Genomic DNA, 27,581 nt, shown 5'->3' on the forward strand with positions numbered 1-27,581 from the left:
GAGTGGTCCGTAGAAATACGCATTCTTCAGTCCGCTCCGTCAGCTTTTCTAAGAAGATGTTACCAACTGTCTCCCAACTACTTCAGCGAGGCGGAAGGATTGCACAGCGGCATAGTGCTCATCCCAAATCTTTTACCTTAGTTTCGCACCGAACAAAAGGAACCAATGGAAGAAGTTGTACGTAGTCGTCCGGAAGGTGAGATCTCAACTGTAACTACAGCACAATGTTCAACTCATGCAGCGCTCATCCTCGCCAAGGAACCACCAAGCACAAGGGGAGAGAATAATTTTAATTGAAACTTTATTACGGAACCATTTATCTAATGGAAGTCATAAAATTCTAAAACTCCCGCCCGAAACCTAAAACCGTCGTTGTACTGCGCCTTATAAAAGCTAATTCATGTTACGGATAATGAAAGTTCGTTATTGCCGCCATGATTCGATGCGACGAACGTGCTCCAGGAGGGGCAAGTTCCGGGTTTTGTTGATTAGCAGCAGGAAAAATCGTGCAGGTCTTCGTGTTTTCCAGAGGAAAAGCCACCATACACGTGAAACAACTTCCAGCAGGATGGATGAGGTGAATATGAATCACCACCAAGATGATGGGACCTGTGACGCAAAACAAATATGCGTACGCGTACGACAAATGTGACGCATACTGTTGCGCCGACCGGGATGGGATTGATGGTACTGTCATCCATTTTGGTGATGTTAATGGGACGCAAGACATGTTGCTTTTACTTTCGATTGGAATTGACGGGGGAGGGAAAACTCTGAAGACTGGTGGGGTGGTCGAAGGCTGACGAGTAAGAATAACTTTACCAAAACTTCTTCTCGGAATAAATAAACAAGTTAAGCAAAGCTTGTTAGTCTACTTGCTCCACACATTGCTGTAGTCACAATTGCCTACCTTTAGGCGTCGAAATATTGTTGGGAACAAATTTGTATGCAAGGAATATTTATATAGGATATTTATATTTTGGGAAAATTTGTTATATTCTTTAGAAGTTTCTCAGATGTAAACGTAAATTCTATTTCCAAGAAATCAGCTTCACATTTTGCCAATGCCTCTTTCTCATTTGTATTGAATTTATTTTATGCTTCATTTTTCTTTGCCTTTCGCCATCTCACATTTCACAACCACCGGAATCTGCAGCCATAAAGAGAAAAACCGATCTGCTTCATATTATCTCAGGTAGGATTGAGGTTTTCAGGAAAGTGATTCATCTTCTCCAGAACCAGACTAGAACAAATAGAATAACATCAATACTGGCGAACGACCTGACCGTTTGCCTTCATCAATTTCGTGTTCTCCGCCTTACTCTTTTGTGAAGATTGTTGAAACCGATATCCCTGCTATCCAAAGCCCTCCCCACACTCACACAAGAATTCATTTTTCAAAATTTTATCACAAATTCTAGCCTTATCATACTCACCGAAGCTGCTGGCTCTAGCCAAAAAAGGGGAACTCAAAATTATCATCCTCAAAGCATACCGATTTAGTCTTCTTTCAACACATTTCAGCATAACTGTATCTTCCCCCAAAAGCAGCTTCCCTAAATTCCAGCAGGCTCCCTTTCACCGGAAGCTTGTGTCTCGTCTCGTTTAACGAAGCAAAATCAATTTGAACCCTCCGGGCGGAACCCGGTACCTGTGAAACTGCGCCACAAGAAGCCAATTCCAGGCAACCGAAAACTGCGTTCGATTGCAATTTCTCTCCCCATCGCTTCGGTGTCCCATTTCACCCCGAGTAAGAGGGTGATCAAGATTTCCACTTTCCACAACCTCACACACAAGAGAAGAGCGTACTCGCCCAGAAAAGAAAAACCTCTCAAATTCGATCATCATCATTAAATCTCATCATAATCGCATTAGAGCCACAAAACACCTGATGTGTGTATGCGTGTACGGGTCCGCGTGCAATGGGGGAAAAGAGCGAGAAAAAACTTTTCACCCTTCACTATCATTGTATCAGGTGCCTCCCGTATACCCACACACACACATTAAGGCAGTCAATCCTTTAAGATGCGAAGAAGCCATTTTTGCTTCCCCTTTTATGAATGGATTTTTCTACTCCCTACTACTACTCGCCAAAAATTTTAACGGCACGTCAGTACAGTTTTGATCGATCCTTCCTTTGGGATGGATTTCCTTACAGCAGGCAAAATCGACCCCTTCGCTCGTGTGTCTGGCGCTTCGATCCAATGCATTAAACATGGCGTGGCGAACGTCTTCATGAATGGGTCGAGATAGTGGCATTCCTCCCTTCAGAAAGCCAATAGCCTTCGGGGCGTAGTGGCGCATTATTATTACTCATTCATGCGTACAACGATGTACGTGTCACGAAAAGGTACATCGGGCTCGACAACGAGGATGACAGCCCCTTTCCATAATGGGGTTCGTGAAAACTTCTTCAAATAACATTCCACACGCAAAATCACATTCCGAATGGGTTCCGCTTCTGATAGAAAGTGTGGAATTTAAAAGGATAATTCCAAAATGAGAGAAATTATTTCATCAGACGGCTGTTTTACACTCAACGAATGCATGGAAAACGTTTTGAGAATCTTTAATCGATGGTTTACATTATGGTGTCATACATATTGCATACATTTAGGAGTATTGGAGAACTTTTTCTAGGATCTCAATTTTTATGATTTTAAAATGCTTTCGAGAATGCAATTTTCATAACAAAACAGACTTTTTCTCAATATTTTAAGGAAAATACTTCTTAAACTATTGTATCCCAACGACTGTTTAAATCTTCCCACACAAATGGATAAGTAGACAGAAGACAATCATCTCTAATAAATAATGAATGCGATCATTAACGAAACCAGAAGTTTCAAAGGGCCCTGTAGGGAGAAGGAATTATGATAAAGTTTTTCTTCGCCTTACTATTTTCTTCTTCACAAATCCCTTCAGCCCCAAACCATCAAGAGGGCGTTTGCCTTCGAATGAGTTTCATTTTTGTTGTGATCCTATGCTAGGCCAAACACTGCACGCCTCTCTTGACTGCACAACACAAACACTTGGTCGAATCATGCTGTGACTTACTACTCATTACAATTTGATCCTTCAAATGAATCCCCCCCCCCCCAATCCCTCCCGGTCCGTCTCACATCCCTTTTCCCCTTCGGTAATAACTCATCAAACCCAAAGAAACTTCACCAGCCCGGTTTGGGAACTTTCTTCTTCCAATCAAATTATGATTCCGAACCCATCAGCCAATCTTTGTCTCTCAGGAAGCGCAACACAAACACACAGTTGGCACAAGGGACAGTGTAATCGGGCCGTTTTTCCAAGACGAAAATTACAAAACTCATCAGCACATCGCTTCTTGTTTCCTTCTACTAAGGGGTGGGTTTTGTAGGGCTGGCAGCTGCTCAATGCCGTCCCGATAGGGAGACTTCCGGTGTAATTCGTCGGGATAACCAACTTCCAATACATGACCAGGGCCGGTTTTTCTTTCCCAGCACTTCCAGCTTCCACAGGAGTGCGCGTGCAGGGCGGGTGGTGAATTTTGTTTTGGAGCAATTTTTCATCTCTGCACCCGGAAGTGAACCGTTCCGGGGGAGTTTTGGTGATTTTTTTCTTCGGCTTGCTGCCTTTGCAGTACAATCATTTTCTTTTCGAGCCAACATTTTTATAGTGACTTGTTTGGTGTTTGTCTCCCGAGAGTATTTTCCCCAAAAAACTTTCTTCATCTCAAAGGTCCCTTGAAAACTAGATTCAATTTTGAAGTTTAAGGAGCAAATATCGCATCTTTAGGACTTTAAAAGTATCTCAACATTATGGAACCGAAAAAACTACGGTCTTTAATAAAATTTAATAATCTTTTTTCCATTCTACAAATAACATCCTTGTATTTTGAAAACAAAAAGGAGACCCTGAACGGAATGGAAAGAAAATCTTTGAAAAACAACATTCCATTCACATCTTCGTTCCCGCTGGATGAAAATAAAACAACACTGCAGCAAGAAATAACCCCAGGGAGTGTGGAGCAAACAAAAAACAACCAAACGAAAGATGCCCAACTCGCCCAACCGGAAGCCGAACGAACCACTCAAATAATAACAATAACAATAAAAACCAATAAATTCTAATACGTTTCATTACAGCGAACAATTTTGACAGGTCTCCAAACTTTTTAATACACCCCACGCCGAAGAGCAGCTGAAGAAGAAGGCAAGAGCACAAAGCAAATCCTGACTATTTTCGTCGCGTTTTCGCCGCAGCAAGGAAAAACCCCCCGAAACGGTGCGTCCACCGAAGGAAAAATAGGAAGGATTGAAGCGAAACGAGCACTTTTTTCGCTTTCTTCTTGGCTGAAGTAGAGGTTTTGGCAAGAAACTCCCAATGCAGCAGCGCCGGTCCCGCCCGTCGACGGCAGATGAAAGGGATGGTTTCGAGAATCACTCTTCCGGATCGTCTTCAATCGGTTTCGCTCCCCAAGCGGGTGGCTTAACGGAAACCGGAAGCTCTGACGGCGAAGGAAAAGGAAAAAGCAAAACAAAACACAAACAACGGCCAGACTGAAATGCTTCTGCCGCTTTGCAGGCTCCTTTTCTGCTCTTCATCCAAACCAAACCGATATCGATGATGATGATGATGATGATGACGGTAAAGTGATTTAAGCCTTTTTCTCACTTTTCCTGCAGAGAAGGAAATGGAATGCGAGAGGACCGGTGGCGCAGAGAAAACTTTTGCCAAGCCAATCGATGCACTGAGGGCTGCCAAGTTCCTTTTTCTTCGCTGATGTCTCGCGGGGCTCGGTAAATCGGCTTTTGCAATGAAGTGGAGACTGGCGCGCCATTCGCTGGGAACTTCAGTCCGTCATTTTCCTCCTTATTGATTGTTCATTTTCACTGCGACGTTCCATGACGTGAAACAACGCGTCATGACAAATTGCTACCCATCATCATATCCCATCAACTTTAACGCTTTGGGGACCTTGCCTTGTGTGACAGTTGTGCCCGATACGGGTGCTTCATCATATTGTCAAGAATGTAGCGTAAACAACATAAATAACCCTCACTCGAAACATAAAACTGCATCGACTGTTTTTGTTGACATCGTTTAGGTGAGCACGGTGAGGTCACACGGGTGATACGATGTCAATGACCTCTGGATTTGTGGTCAATGAATTCAGGAATCAAACAACAATGTTTTACCGGTGAAATCTTTACAATTCCATCGATGAAAAGAAATTGCATAGCTTCAGGCGTTCTTATATCGAAAGCCGAAATGTATGCAATCCGCATGCCTTCAGTCTTCAGCTAGAGGACTAGTCTCGAAAAAATATCTACTACTTTGAAGTTATTTGAACTTTCTTCACTTCAACTCATCATGATCTTTATCTTCCTCTGCGTAAATTAATTTCTTACATTGCCCAAAACACATCACACCGCGCTGACACATGTGTCTCGTGAAAGTAGTACTCAAGTGACATCATATTTTAAGCCAAATACAATTGTTTCGTTCTGCGCCACACCGTGGCGCCAGCTTCGTCTCCAGAACCTCCGCCGGGTAGGCGCTTACGCTTTTGTGCTTCATTAAACTTTCAGGCTTCTCAGGAAGCCCCCGCAGACTCAGACCTCTCGAGGTGAGTCTTTCACCGAAGACAACCGAGACGACTTGCCGGTTCAATTCAATTCCACTTTTGAGGCGCACAAAACTCGCATGAATCTTCTGTCCCGGGTTGAAATAACAACAATCGTTCACCGTACCGGCGAAGACAGCAGAGGCTTTTGTGATAATGCATGCCGCGGCTGGAAATCCCACCGATGCCATAAATTACCCGTAAATAATAACACTATGTCAGCGGATGCTCCAATGGATGTCGGGGGGCACACCGGCTTACGACACCGGATAGAGCATCTAGCCGTCGTCGCCGTCATCGCCGTGGTTGTCGTGCTGTCGACCGGGTGACCTTCCCCAAGACATCGGTTACACGTGGGCAAGAAGTCGTTCCACTCGGTGTAGGAACGGCGTACACACGTTCCGCTGACATCTTACCTTTAAGTCATACGCGTAATTTGAAATCTGTCTGGCATCGTTTCAAAGCCAGTCGAATGGAAATGTAACAGAAATAAAAGCCCCCGGTGTACATGGCTGAGCGAGTTATTTATTTGTTTCGGCAACAGCTTCCAGACGACGCCACCTTGCGAGTCGAGTCCTCGCGGGACTTACGCGTTGACAGATTCTAGTGACGTTCGTTTGCTAACCCATTGACACCACCGCACGAGTAAGCGAGTCGTTTCCAGAAAACTGTATTACGAGAACGCTTTCCAGTGCTCATATTAGCGTTTATTGAATTTTCCTACCCAGCCTTACCAATCTCCGGCGCAGAAAGTGTACACCAGAACCTTCTCATCGCACCTCAACAGAACTCTGCTTCTGGAGCTCCAGCTGAATACGCACTTAAAGCCCCTTCAGTACTATAGATGTGATGTAAATTATACACCCGAATCATCCCCCGAGTGGAAACAAAAAGTTTCTGATCCAAAAGACCGCACCTTACCGCATCAGTCTCGTACGGCTGCAATCATTAAACCCGTCTCAAGAACTCTAACGACGCATAATTGAGAGACGATTCAACCTGTCATTTGCGACCGACTCAGAGCTACAAACGCTCGGTTTAAGCTTGATGCAGTTCGTGTTGGCTGGTTGTCTACTCGAGCACACGTCTCAGTCTCACTCACTCCTCGCCTTAATAGAATCCTCGTGCGGCCCAGCGTCGGAAGGCGTATAATGTTCAAGTGTGTCAACAAATTATTAACAGCATTATCTATTTGTTTAGGCGCTGACGAGCCGAACCCGAAAAAATAACTGAAGCCGGTTTTTCGCTTTCCCATTCGTGTGTTTTCCACGGGTGCGTTGGTGACATTAAAAGTTTGAGCAAACAACAAACTTGATGACACGCGCGTGCAGAAACTTATCCTGCTTAGGCGACCTAGAAGACTTCTGCTTCGTTTTTTGTTGTCGAATGTGTGTGCCCTAGTTTCCTGCAAGGCCATACAGAAAACGGGTTACCAACGGCAGCATTCGTAGGCTTCTAAACCAGTCTCCTTATCTTATTCCCTGGACGCCAAAAAGAAAAACAAATTTGTAGCAAGAAGCATACACCAGTGAAAGGCCACTAAGATGAAAAGTAAACACTCGCTGACAGACGTCAAAAGTGACTCAAAATGGCGACCGTCACCTATTTAAGCTATGCAAACCATTCTGAAAGGGAAAATAAAGGCAAATCTCAATTTCAAGGACTTTACTATTGGATAGCAGGCTATTACAGTACTGCAAAGTTAACGTGGGACACTTTAAAATTGAGTGAATATTCTCTTCGACAGAGTTGAAGATTCACTTGTTCCTGGTGGCATGAGTTCTTAACTCCAGGTATGGAAAATTATGTTCAATAATTAATTTCAGGGCAAAACAGTCTTGTCATTATTTTATGAAGTTATTTTCATATCGTTAGAGTAAATCCTCGATCATGTTCAATCTAAAATAATCCACTGCCAAATTGAGCAAGCAAAATCGATCAATAATTACTTTATAATTTATAATACTTTACAATATTGTGACAATTCTTCATGAATCTCTTAATATCAATTTCTCGCTCTTCCTTGGCACCACAACCTCGAAAGGTCTCCGCCTGCCATTTCTAGCTTGCTGTGACTTGCTTTTACCCGTTGCAGTCCGTTGTCATCCCTGGAGGCGATCTGGATGGGATACCAATCCACCAATACTTACACTTTGTGAATTTTGTAACACAAAACCATTTTTTGATGTAAATCTAATCTGTCCTACATTGACTTTGACTCACTGTGGATGTGGATATATTTCGCCTGCATGTAATGTAGTGCAGAGCTGAATTTTTAAACTCCCTTCACCCACACACCCCAAACAACAAACATGAGAAATTATTTAACAAATCGAATGGGTGTGTGCTTCGTTACGCTTTTCCATTTCTAAACACAAGGTGAAAGAGAAAGAAAAGCAAGAGAAAAAAAAAACATGCTCTATCCAGTGTGAGTGTTTGTTTGCACAGTACAGTGAGTGGTGTCGGAAGTGAAACCCTTTTTTTCTTTACAACCCCAGCTTTCCCTTCTTCCTACTCCCGTGCATCCTTGGCACAGACAAAGAAAGAAGAAAAACCATCTCCCATGGGTGTATTTTGGGGACTCGGCTCGGCACACTCCAAGAAAGGCGGATGTGCCGCCCAGTCCGATAAAGGCTAGGCAAATGAGAAAGGATAAACGCTGCAAGCAATTTGTAACTGTGCGAGCGAGCGAGTGGGAGGTTTGTATGTGTTGGTTATTTTTCCATTTTCTTTTTGCTTTTCTTTTCCAGAATTCCAACAGCACTAAAGGACCATTCCGGCGTCCGTTTTCTTTCTTTTATATTACATCACCCTCACCGAAACCGGTGTCCAACTCACAAAACACCTTTGCCAGAATCGTTTTACTTCCATTTAACCTTCATTCGAACAAGGATGGCCCACTTGCCCCATCTCTTTCGGAGACCGGAATCGGCTGGTAAATATTTAGTTAGGCAGCCCTGGTCTGGCTCGACTCATCCCAACGCCCTACGTTAAGGGATGCTGTACACAGCTTAAAGAGGTGCTTTGCTGCTTGCCATCCCGAAGCAAGAATTCAAACGCTCACATACAATACATACGTCCAGTTCTTGCTCATGGACAATCGGAGCATGGGAGCACCAGCCCACCAGCTCTGGCAAGAGTTTTGCAGTCAATAATGGACGTGCTTCGAAGCTTCCGTTGACAATCGGTTTTTACAAAACGATTTTGCATTTGAATAAGGAAGCAGTCCTCCCGTACTGAGGGACACACTCGAACAAAGGGACTGTTCTAATCTTTACACACTTACAAAATACCAAACACTCGAGGATCTCGAGAAAAAGGCTCGATGTTATCGAGGAGTTTAATGGAAGTTTTGTGCTTCCTGTTTTTTTTTTTTTGTTGTTGTAGCTCTTTAGTATTCAAAAAAAGGGGCAGTTTTTTAGGGCTGATTTTCTCTGCTCGAATAAAAACTCTAATTTTATATCCACCGAGCAGGGTGCAGGCAAATAAGCTGGCTCGTAAACTCGTGCCAAAGGCAAACAAACTTTTATTCTGCTAGACAAAAACAACCAGCACCACCGGTCCAGTTAATTTCGGTTGCCATCTATCGGTTTGTTTTTTCCTGTTTTCGATAAAATCCTTTTTTTGCACACCGACACCAAAATTAATAAGCTTCACAGCAAGAGACAGCTCTCCTTGCTTTCTCCTGCGTTTCTCCCTTGGCTCTCTAACCGGGCTGCGGTTTTTCTCCATGTCCAATTCTTTCTACGGTGTGTTTTCGCATTGTTTGTCTAAGTGGCTGATAGTTTTATTCGAAAACCGAACCACACCAATCATCTTTCCATTCCGCTTGCCCGACACACGCTAGACGCCGTCTGGACTGATTATGGGCAATGCGGTATATTTTCGACAGAATTAGCCTGGTGTGTCGGGGACAATAAATAAAGAAAAAAGAAAACCTCAAAACTCCCCCCCCAAGTCGATGGGGGAAAACTGTTGGGCAAAGAAAATCCATTCACACCACCGCCACACTCCACCACAGCCGGAAGTGGCACGCTCATACTTTCCGTCACCCATGAATTCCGATTTCCGTCGGGCAGGAAACAAACAACAAGCGTAGAGCTTTTGTGCCCATTACTCCAAAAGGGGCGATTATTTATGGCAAACTCGGTTCGGCTCGGGAAATCGGCATCGGTACGATCCGGCCCGTGCTGGAATACCTTCAGGAAGGAACGAACCCAGAACAGAGGCCGTCAGTGTCGATTTGGACGACTAAAAATGAGCTACTTCCTACCTTTCGGGAGAGACACTTGGGTTTAGGCTTGGTCAAGACTGCACTATGGTCCGAGAGTGGACATTGGATGATGATGTAAAAAGACTTAGAAAGCATTACAAACACGAGATAGCTGATGTGAACTTGTTTACAAGAATTTTATCACCAATAAAAATATAAGAATTGAAAGGTCTCCTGGTAGATGCAATCCTTGGGAAACGATGGAAGATGAAGAATCTCGGACAGTGAGGACTCTTGGTAGTTGAGGCTCTATCGAGTACTAGACCTCATGATAGATGAGAAAATGATCTTGATAGTTGAGGCTCCTAGAACCAAATCATATTTTATGATCCTCCATTATCAGTCCAGGCTATTTATTAAAAAATATTTTACTTAATAATTACTTTAAAATCCTCCTTTTGTCCTTAGAAAACACACTGTGCACCGGTGCTTTCCTTTTCCGATCGCATCCAATTTAGACGTCCCGGGTCTCCGGCAACCCAGACCGGTCCGGTGGTGAGAAAACAAATACATAAATTACTCTTATTTTAATGTCGGGTTTCGGGTTCCGTCCCATTCCGAACGATTCCGGTGGCACTTTTCTTCCAAAGGAAAACAATTCACCGTGCAGAATCGTTCCACACACCTCAACTCTTCCAGTCCCAGAACATCCACCACGGCTAAAAATAAATTCTTGAACCATTTTTCCCTTCAGCCTGTCCACTTAGTCTGATGCGTTGCTCTTCACGCGCACAATGACGGCCAGGGGTTCGTTTTTTTTTTTTGCCGAAGGGTTGAAATGAAATGTTTCCCGGAATAACGTGCATATAAACACCTTATGCTATTTCCTGTCCGATACCGGCGCGGGTTTTTCGTCTAGGAGCTGGACGGTCCGATATGCAAAGGAAGTTGAAAAATTGAACCTGACCTCCCTGCACGTCATAAATATACCAATCTTGCGGACCGGTAGACAAAAACTAATGCTCCGGCAGGGGTTCGTGCGTCGTCCTCGTTTTCATTTCTGGCAGGTATTTAAGTGGCGTGCAAGCGTGCAAGCGTACTACCACTGGAGCTGGGCAAAAGGGATAGGCCCGAAGAAATTCCTTCCTCAACTCCACAACAGACCTGGACGTCTACATTATCCAGCTGAAGATAGCAATGCACCCAACGCAATGAAGCGTGTACTTTGTGGAGTTTTACTGCCCAAGCCTTACGGGAAGAAAAGTCCACCACAGAAATAAGCAACGAGCCCAACCACTTGAGCTCGAAAACTCGAGAACATTTCAAGCATGTTAATTATGGCAAAAAACGGACGAATGGTCATGGAATGCATAAATAATTGCCCCCTTTTTTAGCTGCCCGCTTTTCCACTGTTCCTAATCGCTTGACCACGCAGCAAGCAAAGGAAGAGGGAATTTTAATCCTTCAAAGACGCCTCCCTGAATGGGTTTATTATGCGTGATTTCTTTCGCACTTTGGGAAACGAACGGTGAATGGCGTGTCAATGTTGTGCCTTCGGGTGCCTTCCCAGTGCAAACAACGCGTCACGATCGCGTTCTGGAATTAATGGTCAGATATTCCGCCAAGGAACTGGAGCGAGTCACCAAACCCATGTGTCCTGTAATGGAGTCATTTGTTCGAAATATGAAACAATAAATGGTAAAATTAACGACCCACGCATGCCGTCCCGTATGCCGCCGCGATAAGTCAATCCGGTCGAAATGGCTTGGCAATAAATTAGCGTCCACTGAGGGGGCCCACGAATGCAAAACCAAACCAACTCTGGACGAGGACTTGAAATGAGCAATTAATGCATAGAGTAAGTCTCTGGATTGTTTGTTCGTTTTTGTGTGGAAGTAAGGCCACAAGGATATCGATCCGCAGGACGCGCTTGACTTCCTTGCTTTCATCGGAAGGTCTCTAACGCAAACTGCGTGAACCTGCTCAATCAGGTTTGTGATTGGTGTTGGTCAGTGCGGTTGGCTGATATGCTAAGCGTGTGCCGAGGCTGGAATAAATACATACTTCAACACCCAATCCATCAATTTGCTCGTGATTTCGCTAAATTACTGCAGTATTCTCGATTAATTATCATTTTTATTACGATCACACTTATGGGCTTCGGGTGGAAATATTTTGTTGACGAGCTTATGGGAAAATTCTCATAGATGGCGCTCATAGCTATCGTGAAAAACGACGCAAAGTGTGCAATGAGCAACTATCATATATTTATTGTTCGCTCAACGACTCTATTTAAGATAAATATCTTCTAAAAGCTACTCAGCAAGTGTCGTCCAAATTTTGTTAGCAATAATCAAAAGCATATGGCAAAGAGTTAAGTGGTTACAAAGGTTTCGAAAGGTATTTAGAAATTCGCCACATCAACTTTAGCATCTAAATACGCCGAAAAGTATGCAATAAGCTGTCTTCAAGTATTGAAAGGTTTATTTCGCATCTTCTATCGTCTGAAACATCTTCTTCTTGATCGTATAAAGACTTTCGCTGCTGCTCATTTGCCTTGTAATCGATTTTTACCAGTAATTTAATGAAATGCTATGCTCGGGATGCATTGAAAACCGCCATCAAGTCTGCAACAATCATTTTCTTTGCAAATATCATTTTTAAAAATTAAAAAATTAAAATTAAAAAATTAAAATAAAATAATAAAATTTAAAATAGCAATACGGCCAGGCCGTTCTTTATGAATAAAAAAAAAATCATTTTAAAACAAATCAACCCGGCTTAAAAATCCACAAAGCTTTAAGTAGTTGCGAAGAACGCACAAAAGTGTGCAATAATCAATCGTAATCGATTTATCCAAACATGATAAATTTACTGAACGCCTTTCGAACAATAATTCCTAGACTGCACCAGCTACACTTCATCGAACCTTCCAGCTAGCAGCAACGATGTAAGCGCTTCATTTCGTGCATTTGACAGAAACTTCATTAGTGTGTTTTGTATCGATAAACTTACACCTCACATCCACCCGAAAGCATCGCATTTACTGCTGCAAATGATGAAAATTGCCTTACTCAATGGCACACAGATAAGTGAAACCGGAACCGGGTGCGGACGATGCGCGCCAAACATCAACAAAAACGCAGCTGTGTACAAATTCCATCAAAGTTTACGCTTCCAAGGCGTTGTGAAAAGCTCCCGAACGAACGATGCAGCAAACGTTGAAGCTTTTAACCGTGTCTCCTTTTCATGCTCGCAACAAAAGCAGCCCACACGCCTGCGAAGCACCAACGGCCAAAGGAAAAACTCGATTGCATCGTTCAACAGACGGGCGACGGGCGAGAGCGTCGCTGCAACAAAGCACCGGCAGCGGTAGGAAATGTAGGAAAAACTTTTGAATTATGCATTTCGCTTTAGTTTTCTTATGGTTTGCAATCGGCGGAAGACGGAAGACCTCTTCTCTTCTTTTGCTGCTGCTAGTTGTAACCGGTAGCCTAGCTCTACAAGTCCTTCGGCTTTCGCTAGCCTCGGATCCCATTCTTAACACCTCGCTTTTCTTCGCTGCATCCCGTTTATTTGCATCCCGCTGGCACTGTGGACCATCTGGTTCACTTAACATCGCATCCGTCCCGTCGGCCCAGAAGCTTTTCGTTTCCTTTGGTGTAGGTTTCTACCACTCCGCTGCGCTGCGGGGCAAAAAAAAGCGCCTCGTTGGCTTCCGGAATCGTGTGCCAGTGTCAGAAGCGGGATTCACTTTTTATTCCTTAGCCAACTGGAGCCACTTTTACAGCCAATCTGCGGGCTTCAGCGGTACCAACCGAGCAGCAGTCTTCAAAGGAAAGCACTGTCCAGGACTGGGGATTGGGGGAGAATCCGGGGGAAAGGGCTCGCGCCCGGAAGTGGAACAAACTTTTCAATATTGCACAGCATTCACCGGCAGCGATGCACTGCTTCGAGTGTGTAAGAAATTGTTGCCCACCGTTAGTTTTGTGTGCTTAAGTTTTCCTCCCATTTTGTCCTCGTTTTTTCCGTGTTTTTCTTCTACGTCGTTCGCGTTATGCAGATACATGTTTCGTCGCACTTGCCGAGGGTTTTTTTTGGGTCTCTCTCCCGAGCGGGAGATATTCAATGGCAAGTGGGTTCGATCTGGGTGGTGCGATAAAAATGGGCAAGCGAAGCATTTTCCAACAGCTGGATCAGCTGTTTTAGCGTAAGTGGTAGATAACTTACATTAATAAATTCTTTTGTAAGTATAAAGTAGCTCTTTTCCTCGTTAATGTTTATCTCGTGCACTTTTGAGTAGTTTATCATTATTTTATTTATTTATTTGTTGTTACGGTCAGTCGCCGTATTGTATCATTATGTTCGACTAGGAAAATTCTTTTGTTGGTTTTCCTTTTTATTTTCTATGTTTCCCTTTTCTACTTTATTTTCATATTCGTTCCTTTATTTTTTTATTATTAGTGTTACTCTATTTCATTTCACTCCTCTTCTTTTTGTTTTCAGTCTTCTTTTTATTCTGTCTCTATGCTTTACTATCCTTCATTTCTTTTTTTGTGTCTATGTTTTTCCTTTTTAATTTTAGTTGATTCAGAGAATCACTTACTATCATTTTTAACTTCCACTACTCATTTTTTATTCACTTTATGAGTTTTACATTTTTTTCAAAAATAAGGATAAATGCGATTACTTTGCTAAGTACGTTCACACATGAATTATTCTATTTGCTGCACCATTCCCATCAACTCCTTTTTCAGTACATTTTATTCAACACAAGAAAAAAGACCAAACACGAACACATCATGCAAAGAAAATTTTTGCTTCTTCCGGAACAGCACTCACACCAGTTCGAACAGCTCGAACACTAAAATCCCACCAAACCCACGAGATCTATCAAAACAAATCAATCTGATTGAGGTGCATGAGATTTGGAGCCGGCATTGCACTGTGGTTTGGCTCCTACTCAGGCACTCAAGCACACTGGATGATGAATATTCAACGCTGCCTTGCCGTTTTCCTTCCAGTTTCGCTTCTTAGCTTTTCCATGTGCAGTTTGCAAACCGTTCCGGTTCTTTACCATATGGCGGATTAAACCGTTGTGCCTTCGAACAAGTTATCTCGGTCGATCGTAAAAATGGTTCGAGTAGAAAATGGCCGGTTCGATTTGAGATGTGTGCGTTCGAAAGTTTTTCCCTCATCGGGCTCATGATTATTTGTGTGTGTTGGTGGATTTTTTCCCCGTTGCTCACCGAGAGCAGGACAGGACTTTTTTCTCATCCTATTACACTACATTTCCAAGAACGGTACTTTGAACGACCACTCTGGCCAGCCGACTGGTGGATGTGTAAGTAAATAAGCATACATTATTTAATGCTCCAGATGGAATCGCTTTCACCGTCACCGCTGGACGTGGGCTGGACGAACGAACAATTCCCAGAAATTTGTGGAACGAAGACCCGAAGGACGAAAAAGGGAACGAGAAAAAAATGACAAAAAAAGAAAACGCACGCGATATCGCGTTGGAAAAACGTTTGTCGATCGAACGGAACCCACAAAACTTGAAGATTGATGAAAGATGCCTTTCACCGTGGCTGACCACGCTCGGTGAGTTTTCGATTTCCACACGGGGGAGTACAGGAGAGAAAAAAAACCTTGCCTAAAAAGTCCACCAGCGTTCGACCAGGTCCATCAAAGTTCTGCCACTGCAACGAATTTAACCAACCGAAATGATTGAATGGCCAAAGTCTGGGTGCGTGTAGCCGAACCGTCCTGTAGAATTTATTGAAAAATTGTAAGGCGAGCTGCGACCGAACCGATGTTTTGCCAATAAATCAAATTGGATTTCCACTTCAGACTTGTGCGAGTTTCTTTCGCACAGCTTTCCCAAGCTACCGCGACCTCGAGCAGGCTAAATGGGGAACAAAAGATCCACTTTTGGGAGGCATTTTGGTTTCTTTTTTTTGGCTCTTTGTTCCCATCAAGAGTGGGCAAATTTGGGAGGATTTTCAACCACCGTTCAAGCGCTCCGGGAAAATGCGGATAGCGTAGGATGGCGAACCTAATCATAACTCTTGTTAGGGATCTGGAGCTAAAAATGGATTCGAATGTAAATCAGCAAGCAAATGGAGTTTGTTTTTGAAGATGTTTGAGCTGGATTTGTGAGATGTATTCAGTTGGGATTTTACATTAATTTAGGTCAACAAACGAGTTATTTTCATTACTATATCATATCGCCCTTCTATTAAGAGAGAGTTATAGTATAGAGTTAGCTCTATTGATTACTTGAACTTTTATCCTTGTTTCCTCTCTCATAGCGTTAGAGCCCTTTTTACTTAAATCTAACCTCTTGCTTGAAAACATTATCGCAAACCGTCCAAATATCAGAATTCAGAAATAAATCATACAACACTTCTACAATTACGCTTGGCAAACACTTGCTGTAGCTATTGTTCAACAGCCCATTTAATTAGAACACAAATCCGGTTCCACTTTCCTAGATCACGAAACCCTCACACGTGAACCGAAAGAATGGTATCAAGTAAATCTCACTCTACCAACCATTCCCACCGCCGTCACTTCAAGAGGCACAGGCGATTAAAATTTCCAATTAAATTGCCAAGAAACAAATCAGTCGTACACATGTCCTTCAGCGGCATTCTCCGTTTGTAAGGAAATTGGAAATCCAAGCCCTTCTTCCTGGTTCCTCGGTCGCTTCTGCCCGTCCTCTGCCCCACACACAGGTGACTGGTGATATCTAACACCAGTAGAACAGCAGCAATAGTAGTCGTCGTCGTCGTCGTCGTCGGCGGCGGCAGTCGTCAGGCTTTTCGGTTTTCTCTAATGAATAATGTAAATTTTTCACTCCTAGAACAAGAGAGCAAGGTAAATATTGATTTTACTAAAGTGAAACAAACAAACCGAAAGGCGAGTGGCGGATAGCGAAAATGCTGTTTGTGTTCCGCTTCTCACCGGCTCACTGTCGCTGGCCCTGATACGGTCCTTTTGATGCTACGACGGTGATAGTGATAGGGAAAAACCTCGATGTGTACCTTTAATCATACAAACGCTCATTTCCGCTCTGTGTGTGTGTGTGTGTGTGGATGCTTCATCGATCCGAGTGGGTGGAGAGGTCGCACATAATGTAATTGCTTTAAACGTTATCGCAAACATTTGGCAGGCATGGCCGCACACAATGGGCTCGGTAAAACGTCCACCGCTGAAGGGATACGGCTGCGATGGGATGGTGGGAAAATTATCTTCAAAAAAGCAAATTTAATTTTACTCTCCATTTGCTTTACGCACAGCTATAAGATGAGCGAATTTCCCTGGAAGTGCAGAGTTTCTTGGTATATTTCTAAAATCTCTTTAAAAAAAGGTTTCTTAGTTCAAGTAATTATTTTTCTTCTTAAAGTAATGATAAACGTTTTGTCTCTTACTGGGAAAATTAAGTAAAATGTCCTGAAAAAGAAAATACGAGCAACGAGCGAACCCTGCAGCGAACTTTTCTTTAATGTCCTGCTTTTCCCGCATGCTCATTTCCCTGGTGATGTGTTAAGTGAAAAGAATTTCCCGTCCGTAAAAACAATACAACAAATGGGGATTAACCAAACCACCACTCCACGCTCTTCTACCCCTCGTCCTCCCCACAAAGAAAACCACCCATTTCTCCCCCAGATTGTTCATAGCGCTTAGTCCACCCTATAAAATGGTCGGTCAACGGTAATCAACAAACCGGTAGCCGAGGAAGGAAACAAGAGCAAATGTGCCTGAGCAATCGGAATAATTCGAAAAAAAAACGAAAATCCTTCACTCCACTTCAGAATTCAATTCTCGGGAAAAAGTTTTTATCGCTTCCGAGGAGCTCACCCATGGATTTCAGCACCATTGGCCATCCTGACCCATCCCAAACTGTACGTTTCGTTTACTTTTATGGTGCGTGCACTCTCATTAATTCCATTGTTGATTCACTCTATTGAGCGTTTTCCCCACACCCATGGGTTTTCCTTTCGCTTTTCCTGTGGCGGGAAGTTGTGAGCATGTACACACGAAGCGTGTATTTATTTTACAACACAACAAAAATCTTCCTTTCTTTATGCTCATGGTTCGCCGCGCTATTGGCTTCTTGGGATACGTTTTAGCACAACGCTGCTGCAGAAGGAAAACCACCTCGATTAAAGGGCAAATGCGGTGCTGCGCAATACGTCCTCGGGCAATCCTTCGGGAACTCCAAGAGCTCATACAGTATTCAACAATGCGTACCCTTCTTTGCTTCCATTAGATCGTCAAAAGCGACGCTTCTATTTGAGGAACAACTTAAGCACTGTTTTTCATTTCCTGATCCATCCGTTTAAAGTGCCCTTTCGAGTAATGGCATCGAAAATCAACCGTCTCATGACCGGGTAGATCTCCTGTCGGTAAACAAGGAAGTTGTAGCATGTGTTTGTTCTGATTACATCTCACGTCACCTCATGTGTGTGTGTGTGCATTGCATCTCTCCTTTCCTCCTTCCTGCTGCGCTGTACGATTTCCCCTACTTATTTTGGAAAATCCCCGGCGGAAAAAGGGGTGACGCACGAGTTCCTTGACTTTAAAATCCTTTCCACTTCAGCTCGCTAATCTCCAAACCTGTTCCACCCAACAACCTCGACGGTGATGTTCGGCCACGCCACACCCAAGATTAATGCGCCACAATTTGTATCGACAATTAATGGGGGAAATTAATTGGATGGGATGAATGGAATAGTTTTGGTGCGATGCACTGCTAGGGCCATGGAAATTAGGTCCTTCCTGGGACCCGCAAGCAGCGCACACACATCAAATCAACGGCGTAAAATCGTCGAGTTTCCAATTTAACTTTAAGCAGCAGCCTTCCTGTAACCTGCCAGCCGGGAGTGATTGATTTAGGGATAATGTGATCATTATCACAGTTGGGTAGCTTGCGAGGACGTTTCATTTTTTTTTCGTTTGTTTGCTATTGTCCCCTCGTTTCGTTTTCCACAGTACAGTGTACAGTGAGTGGAGAAAAATTGCTTCCCTTAGAAAATTACAATATCACAACACCAGTTCGTTGGGCTAGTTCCGGTACTGGCCCACCTGCTGACATCGGTTTATCATTGATTATCAAATTAAAACACCCGTCCAGCTAAGGGGGAACAGGTGCCACTTCATTCGCCCGTTAAACAGGTTCAGGTAATGCGGGAAAGAGATTATGTTTAAAATTTTGTAGAAAATAATCGAATGTCTGTCATGTTGACGTTGATGCAAAAATTTAAAAACAACGTTGGAAGAGAATTGAATATACCTGGGTTGAATGAAATTTTTTATTGCTTCGGTTTTTAAATCAAAGTTCATTATTCAATAGAAAAGCAAAAGAACGAAAATAAAGATGTTGGATTCTAAATATATGGGGGCGAAATGAGCATTGCATACTTTCTGGCGTACTTTAAGTAAAACGCTCCAAAACACATTATAACAGGAGAGCTTCGCTATTTGTGTTCCGCATTGCATACATTTTGGCTGATTCAAGGACTAATCTTTAAAGAGAATAATAATTGTGCAAAATCAACAAAACCCAATAAACTATGAAATAAAGCTGAAAAGCATTGCATACTTTTAGGAGCCGTAAACACAAGTTTGAAAGGGCAATGCGTGAGAATATTGCTTATGCACCGAAAAGGGAAACAAATCAACAAAAAACAACAACTCCAATTTAGAAAGAATACATTCATTCAAGCTCCTCAAATGCTCCTTCACGAACTCCTCTTATTCAAAAGAAATGGTTTTGCATGCAGTCCTCATTGTTCCGACTCGCGGCATTGTCCCTGCACCGATTTTCCATCATAATCGAACAGAACAAAGAAATCAATCTTCGAAACTTTATCACTCATTATCCAACCCCACTCTATTTCCCATCCTCCAGGCAAACTCTATACAAGAAGCGGAAACTTTTGCTCAATTTGTAGCGTGCGTCAGCTAAGCCATTAAACTTGTGCCCACTTGCCCCGTGCTGTGTCTTGTCCCTGTGCACCTTACGCATAACATAACAAGCGCATAACATAATCAGCAACTTCCGTCCGTTAATTGGCTTCGCGTTTCGTCTCGGGAAGGTTTTTGCGGCAAAGCTCCAACCGAAACTCCCATCACACCGCAAACGCCACACCTTCGCGCGGCTCGCGCTTGGACGCTTTTTAAGTAGGCGAAGCGAAATAAAATCTAAGCCTACCCTGATACAAATTGCCTATACAACGGAAAATAACAATCGCAACCCCAACCGTTTCCCCTTGCAATCGAAGAAGTGGCGCTAAACAACACATTGTTCCCGTGCAAGGACATCCTGGAATCCTGGAAGAGGGAAGAACAGAAAAAAAATATTGCACCACCAACCTCTAGCCACTGTGCCGTTCGGTGCCACATTACGCACCAACCGGAAAGATAAACAAAATCCTGATGAAATAATACGGCGTAAATAACGGCCATGGCCAACCGGCATCGACTCCACGCAGCGGCTCGACAGCGAAGGACAAAGGACGAAGGACGCATTGTGCTGACGTGAGCGCGGTTCCTGGTTTCGGTAATGAGGAAGACATATCATGGTTATGATCTTGTACGGTGTAACCTGCCGTGCTGGTGATGGAGAACAAGAAAAAACCTATCAGAGCTTCCTGGCACACGATAAGCGGGCGAGTAAAACTGTGCGGAAAAGCCAAAGTGGATCGCATATTTCACTCTGTGTGTGTGTGTTTTTTCTGGTCTTTGTCTTTGTTGTGTTTGTCACACTTCTCTCAAGAAACCGAAGATAACGTGTAAAAATACGACACCACGGCGAAGAGCGCCATCCTCACTTCATTAATCTAACTCAATGTCTACGGCGCGTCACCTCGCTTCGCACGAGAGGAGAAACAGGGAGGACCGGGGGAAGGTCGTAACAACATGATAAGCATAAATTCGCCATCGAATTGAGGTTTATTGCGTGTCGCGCAAACATCCGCGTTTCCGCGCAGGTAGCCCCGGAAGCGGAAGTGATAGTAATGCCGATGTCTTCAATTGCTCGAGACCTCCTGTGCGTGTAATGGAAAATGGTCCATTACCGATGCGCGGCACGTTTCGTGGCGTGAAGCTACGGGAAGCAGTACACCTTTGGATGACAATCGAAAACATAACAACATACAATGTATAATGCTGCTAGAAGCGAGCGAAGAAAGAATTTTAAACAGGACATGCTGATGCAAGGTTGATGACAGGGATGATTTTTAGAATGCATTAGCTTAACGCTAGAATAACCCGGGAATTACAGTTTAAGGGTGTTACAAGTTAAAACTCCACTTCTTAAAAATTACAATAAAAATATGAAAGAGCTCATATGCGCTATTTTGCATACTTTTGGGGGTAAGTCTTCAAATGAAGCAATTCACGCGACAAATGTATGCAATTTGCACTACACCATTCTTGATTCGATCTCTTCCTTTTATTAATTTCCAACAACCGAACACAAATTACAATGTGTGAAACTGAACACAAAATACCAACACCTTCCATCCCGCTAAACTAAACATTTGTACACGACTAACAACATCCAAGGATCAAAGCACCATTAAGAAAAAAGTCCTTCCTCCACAAGTGACTAGCACACAGACTCGCGCGATCCATCATCGGCGTAAGTCCGTGACGAATGGCATGCAATCCCTCGGGGCCCTCTAGTCCGTCCCGTCCGGCACGTCCTTGGCCACGTCCCAAAATGGAAAGCAAAAACGGCGTGCCGGCAAACTGCGCCAAAGTGACACTGACAGCAAAACAAAAGACTCCGATTTTAATGAGTATTTGCAATTCATCAGAAGTGAAAATTTAATGAATCGCAAACTTTCCGGAAGAAGTAAACAATGAGCGAGTGTTTTTGCCTCGGCAGTGGGGGGGTGGTTGCCGAGGGGACGCTTTTTCGCCGACCGCTCAAGAAAGAAGCAAACCGACGCATAAACGTCACTGTAAACATGGGGCGGCAAATTTATCAACCCCGGCATTTGGTGGAATTCCTGCGGGTTTTCTCTAATCTTGACTAGCGATCCCGATGCTGCCGGATTCAGCCACAAATCGGCACTCGGGAGTTTTCGTGATTGTGTTGCCGGCGTCCTGAAAGCCGGCCGTTGCCAATTAAATGCGGCGGAAGTAACGCATTTCGTTGGGTGGCGATGAAGGTTGAATGGATGGAATCGGAAATGAGTCATCTTCACGCCTGGCTGCCTTCGGTAATGGATCACAAATGGGGAGTTAGCGTATTCGGTTCGAGCTGCTGAGACGATGCCGGTCGTTGATGTGCTCTCCTTTTTATTGACGTACTGTTATGCGGGTCATCTCTTGGTGAAGAGTTTCTTCTACCAACGTACAGTGAATGGTGGCAGTGAAGGTGAACGTCGCGAATTTATCTACCTCGTATTGATATTTCCCTAAAGACTTTATGGAAAGTTGTAGAGAATACGAACATGACACTATCAGAAGGTTTATTTTGAGATGATTCACCCCTAAGAAAAATGCCCATGCCATTAAACTGGCCTCAGAAATAGTGTCACATAGAGTTCCAACTGTGTATAGCGCGTCAAAGTATAGTCATACCTACAGGAAGGTCTCCCTCGAGTGCTTTCATCAACTGGTTTCCAACCAGTATCGGAAACGCCGGAATTTATACGATCAACTTAAACGATAAAATTATAAAACTTATTTATGAAACTATATTTTCTTGTCCCCATGTGTGCAGCCTGAACTCCACTAGCAAGCTCGCCCGGCTTTCGTGTCGGCACCATAATTCCTGTGGAACTCGGCACAAACTCTAGCGAGAGCAAGAGAGACACAGCGAGTGTCCTTCGGGAAGAAGGAAATAAAAAGCGGGTTCCTGTTCCTGGCACCTGCAACACGTAAAATAGGTTATGTTGCAGGTGAACGAGTAAAAATTTCAATATATACATACGATACATGCACCACACACTCGCACAAACTGGTCCTTTAGCAAGAAGCAGCAAAACTGCTGCATCGAGACACCTCGACTAGGACAACTGTTGGTAAACCTTTGGGTCTTACCGGGCAGCATGATTCATGGCGCACACTGCTTGCCGCAGTGTGCCGGGTGCCGGTGCCACATGCCCCGACGGAAGACGGGACGAGATTGCCTACCTGCGGTTTTGGACATTGCACTCTGTCTGATCGCATTAGGAGCAAACCCCCGGACCGGGATCAAACTGCACTGGACCCTGAGCGTTCTGCGGCAAAAGTAGGCCCTCTGATCCCTCGGGACAGAATTGCTCGCTCGATTTTAACAGAGCGAACCGAGGCCGATTGGTGCTAGCTTTACGGTTTCTTGGTTATACTTCAAGAAGATCTTACTTTGATGTTCGGTAAATGCCGAAGGACACTTGTTGTATGTATATTTATACGTTTTTACTCTCAATACCAATAAACTTAAGAGAAAAATTTTGTATTGCATTTTGCATAACTTTAAGGAAAAAAGTATCGATAGAGTATGACCTAAATATTTTTCAAACTAAAAAAATTGCTTTTTTGGTAATTTTTAACTAAAGGCCTCAAATTGATATCTGTAAAATTGCCTCAAAGTATGCAATCTGCATGACACAACCACTTTACCGGGTTGTTTTTCAGATTTTTTCATTAAAAAATACACAGAAGCGTGTCTCACGCACTAAGAATGTTTACAGCCGGTTCTGAGAGATGCAAATCTAATAAACTCCGCCAGTAAACTGAACCAGAGTTATTTAATCCTTGTGCGTTGCCTGCGCATGTAAACGATACCTTATTTACCTTTCTCTATCTTGGAAATTATGTTCGATTTTAAAAACAACAACCTCCCTGCTCATCGGGAGGATGGCTGATGTTCTTGGCCTGGGTCTAACCTCGTCATATGCAAACAGAAAACCTTCCTTACTCTATCGTTTGCAAACAGGTTTCTCGAAGCTCCCGTACCGTAATTTCAAACCCACACAACAACACAAGGGTTTCAGGTTAGTTTTTCCAGCGGAAATCAAATATTGTAATCATTGCACGAGCGCAAACATCGTCCAACTTGCTCGTACTACTCAAGATCCCACTACATCTCGCTCCGGTCTGTCTCTCGACGGAGGAGGCTAATCTTTCTGATGGAAGCGATATCATGGAGCTGTTTACATTCGACTGTTTGAAGGATGAAAACTCACGCCGGAAAATATGAAAACACTGTGCAAACCAGCTTTCTGGACGTGGGCTCTCAGGTGCGTTTTGTTTATATTTGAATAAAAAAAAAATGTAACATCAACCTACAGATTAATACATCCCCACCTGTTACGAGAAACGGGCAACAAGATATTAAACTACAGGTAAATCGAGAAACAATATTTTCCCAAACAACCCCCAACACATGTCCCAGACACAAAGGCGTAAGAAAACCGACGCTTTTCGAGAAAAAGCTCGACAGGGGGTTGTAAGTTTTCCTCCCGCACGAAGAAATACTACACCCATTAGCTCACACGTGCCACTAAACGGTCGAGCGCAGTGATCTTTTTCACTCCCAAAGTTCGCCAACCCATAAGCTAGGCTACCAGCCTGAAGTCATAAATATTTTGTCAAGCAATATTGGATCGGTTCGTGTCGAGGTACGAGTGAGACGGGTGGGCTTTTCTTTGCATTTGAACCCACACTCGTCTAGCGCTCGGCTCTTGTTGTGTCTCGGATGACTTTCAAAAACAACCGACGGCGTAGTCCGGGGGTAGCTTTTCCAGGAACACAATTTGAAATGTATTGCTGCCAGTGGCGCCCTGGCACGATGAATTGTTGTGACACTTCACATAACCTTTTTCCTCGAACACGTACGTTTGAGGATTTTTTACTCCCGATGGGCGAGACGTTTACGATGCATTACGATATTGTGATTTTGTTCGGTCGTTAATATCCTTTTTTTGGCCAGAATCTGCACGCAAAGTGCTAGATTCTACACGTATCGCTATGAAACTCACAGAGAACACACGATGATAAAGCCATCCATTTTGAAGTTTGGATCGCGATGTCGACAACACTTGGTTAACGTTTCCGAAGTTATGCTCAATTTGCTGTGCTTTCAGTGCCCACAATTTTATTTTTTAATTTCAAATAAATTTATTGTTCTGTGGCAAAGGCTATAAAGAACCATCTCTGTCTTGGTCATACTATTTATTTTTTTGTAAAATATACCACCCTTTTCTAAATATTTGTGAGCATCCCAATCAAACAGTTTGCCTGAATTTGCCTGAAAGTATGCAATTCGCTTCATATCTTCCATCACCGTTAGCATGGCTGTCGGCTGGGTGCTTCCTTTTTATTTCCCACGGCAATAAAACACATGCAACAAGACGATGCACTCTCCAGCTTGTAGGAAATATGATTAAATGCTGCTGCTCCTCCATAAAGCAAAACTCACGAGTACCAACGGACAATCTTCTCCAGCGACTGCACAACTGTGCCAAATCGATCTTTCATCGCATACAACCAGCCGTCTGGTACATGCAGCACCGTCATGGCGTCATGTTTTGCTCCGAAATTGCTGTCAGAATCGCGAAAGGAAACGGTGGGAAAGCTAAAGGTTGAATGCATTCTTACCAACGCGCTTAGTGCAACGATATTAGCCATTCGTTATCCATTATGAAAATGGATGACAGTGTACCGTCATGGTGCAGGGTTTCTCTCCTTTATTCTAGCGACTAGTACGCGGCCGGTAGCTTTATTTCGACAGTATTTTCAGCAAGATTAAGCAATTTATTTACTTCAATCTACCACACTCATCTACCCTTACTACCAATTAGCGTCCTGCACACAAATCCCATTAGCATTCGCATCGACAGCCTCCATTAACTGCGCTCAACTGCTGCAAATGTAACTTTAATGGCAACTAATGTGCGTCCAACGCCAACACCCTGCCAGAGCGCGGTGCGAATAAATCATCGATGCCACTTTTTTTTCCCGTACGCTCGCCATTTACCCTCCTATCTTTGCTAATGTATCATAATCTAGCCTCGAGGAAGGGAAAAAAGCTGCACACAAATAAATAGATACGAATGCAGCCGCCGTCTGCAACAAGATAAACCGAAAACCCGGTGTGGCTCGTGGTGTGTGGCCGCAAAAATCGCGATATCAACAGAAAATAAACTCACAAAACAAATCTTTAAACCATTTGGCTTCCGCGCGCTAAACGTTTCGCTTGACCGCAATGCACGGTGTGTGTTTGATTTTTCTTTTTGTTCTGGCTCAATTTTGATACTCTTAATTTTTGGAAAATGGAGTGTGGATCGGAGTTTGGCACAGCAAATTGTGCTAAATGAAACGATTTTATTTTTATACTTTTCTCTCCCTCCTCCCTCGCTCTCTTTCGCACTCTGTTTTCCCTCACGTTGCAAATTACAATTTAATGTACAATTCTCGTGTCACCAATCTAGCCGCTCGGGGCCTACCTTTTGCTGCCCATTTTGCTCGTTTGTTAAGTCGTTTGTCGTGTGCGGAAAATGTCAGCTTTTCATTGTTTGTTTTATGGTTTCGCTGCTGCATTCGTTAGAGCCTGTACCACTTAATCAACTACAATTAACCACTCGCCAGGTTCAATTTATGCGGCTTTACTTTAGCTTTATTGAACCGTTTTCCCGAGAGAATGCTAATAAGCGTCTTCCTGCTGTTTCTTCCTGTTTTAGCATGCCGGTTAAAGAATGATTAATTCATTATAAAATGATTGTTTTGACCTTCAAGCTGTCAGAAACTGCTACATCTACTTGAAAATGATATGTAAATTGCATACTTTTAGGCGCAGTATTTTATTTTTCTTTATTTAACGAATGTAGCCTAAAGCTATGCAACCCGCGGTACACAATGATAATTTTGTGTGAAAAAATCAAGCGAAATTTACAAAACTCTTCATTCTTCTCAAGAACCCTACCCAAGCCGAAATAGTTCGATGACTCGTATGCTCCGGTTACGCGCTGCCAGCAACCGTCAGCGAACCGAAAAGCATGAAATTTATTCACATTCACTTGATTAGCTTTCTCTCGTACTGCTGATGAATGCTGAACGAGCAGCGCGTCCCCGACAAGTGCTGTCAGTGATATGGTTGCGCCTTCGTCCTTTTCAATTTCTCTAGGTTACAGTCACTCACACACACTCGTACACGTTCGGGATAAAAAAACACATCGTCCCAACGTGCAACAACTTCCCCGGAACGGAAACGGAGATTAAAATTCAGCAAATAGCACGGTTAAATTAAATTATTGTTATTGAAAGTGTATTTGCTTTTCGTTCGGGTGTGTGAGAAGACTTTCCCATTCTCGATACCAGTACACGTGCTGCCGAAAGCGTGTCGAACGTGAAAAGTTGCTGACACGAAAAGCGTTAAAATATCAATCCTCTTTTTAGTGGGAATTTCTCCAATTTTCAACACCGATAAAGACACCTCAAGAATCGAAAGTGAGTCAGGAGCGATCAGATAATTGAAAAAATCGCTGCAACTCCGTTTATCAAAATCGCAAAATGGAGTATGATTGTAGAAATTTCACCAGGTTCACCGATTCGCACCGGACCAGGCTCACGTTCCGTGCTGGTGAGAGGATTCCTCTAAACACAAACAATTTACCAGTTCCAACTCGGTGTATGGTGTGTGTCATCATAAGTTTTATAATAACTTTCCAAGCGATTCTTTTCTGTTTTCCACACCTTTTAAAGTACCGGAGGACGCGCCACCAAGACGACACACTCGCGTCTTACTCGCCAGTTCATAAA

Source organism: Anopheles stephensi, chromosome 2 (genome assembly GCF_013141755.1).
Source record: "Anopheles stephensi strain Indian chromosome 2, UCI_ANSTEP_V1.0, whole genome shotgun sequence".
In the NCBI taxonomy this organism is placed as follows: Eukaryota; Metazoa; Arthropoda; class Insecta; order Diptera; family Culicidae; genus Anopheles; species Anopheles stephensi.